At 73.7% G+C, this 879-nt stretch overlaps 1 protein-coding gene across 1 annotated transcript in view; it reads left to right on the top strand.

The window, feature by feature from the left end:
* Window positions 1–442: 442 nt before the first annotated feature.
* Window positions 443–879, top strand: part of TSPO (translocator protein) — a 10,623-nt gene continuing 10,186 nt past the window's right edge. The window contains exon 1 of the mRNA XM_034987344.1: window positions 443–509. The gene's annotated coding sequence lies outside the window, so the exon portion shown is untranslated. The remainder of the gene's footprint in view (window positions 510–879) is intronic.

Genomic DNA, 879 nt, shown 5'->3' with positions numbered 1-879 from the left:
TAGGCCCACACTGTTGTGCCCATTTTACAGATGAGGAAATGGAGGCAGAGAGAACAGTCACAAAGGACTCAGAGTCCGGCCTTCCTCGTGCCCGGGGCACCGCTTAAAGGGACTAGGGTGCTCCTCCGGCGATGGGGGGCCAGGGCTACCGTGTGGGAGGGTGTTCAGGGCTTTGCTATCAGGCGACGTAATTCCCCTCTTTGAGGTCGGTCCCTGTTGCCCCATTTTCCAAACGGGAAAGGTGAGGCTCAAGAAGAGCAGCGACCTGACAGCGACACAGCCGGGACGGTGGCCACGGGAAGGACCAGGGCCGACAGAGCCTCTCGCGGCGGGGGAGGCAGAGGCAGAGGGGAGGAGGCGAGGAGCGAGTCTCCGGCGGCCGCGGCTTCCAGCCAAGCCGGGCGGGGCCGGGGCCGGGCGGGGCCTCGCGGCCGGGGCGGGGCGGGCGGGGGACCTAGGCCACCACCTCGCGCCGCGCAGTGCCTTCCCGGAGCGCGTCCTCATCGCTGGTGAGTGGGGACCCGGCGCCAAGGGGGCAGCGGGCGGGGCGGCCCCGCGCAGGTGCGACCCCCGACAGCGCCCGCCCGCCGGCGCGGGGCCCGAGGGCAAACTGAGGCAGGAGGGGGCAGGCCGGAGCTGCGAGGCGGGGACCCGAGGGGGCGACCGGGGGGCAGCACCAGGGGGCTCGGCTACCGGGCGGCGGGCTGCCGGGGCCCTGACCTCCGGCGGTCGGGGATCCTGTGCGGCGGCATTCCAGCGATGAGCGGGAGCTCGGAAGGGGGGGGAGTTGGAGCAATCTGGCCCCGCTCCGCCCCGCCCCACCTCCGGCCCCCGCGCCCCGCCCCTCTCCGCGCCCCGCCCCTCTCCGCGCCCCGCCCC

Source organism: Mirounga leonina, unplaced genomic scaffold, assembly GCF_011800145.1.
Source record: "Mirounga leonina isolate KUSES-001 unplaced genomic scaffold, KU_Mleo_1.0 Mir_418, whole genome shotgun sequence".
Taxonomy (NCBI): domain Eukaryota; kingdom Metazoa; phylum Chordata; class Mammalia; order Carnivora; family Phocidae; genus Mirounga; species Mirounga leonina.
Note: the sequence above shows the minus strand (reverse complement) of the source record. Positions and strands in the feature narration are given on the sequence as shown.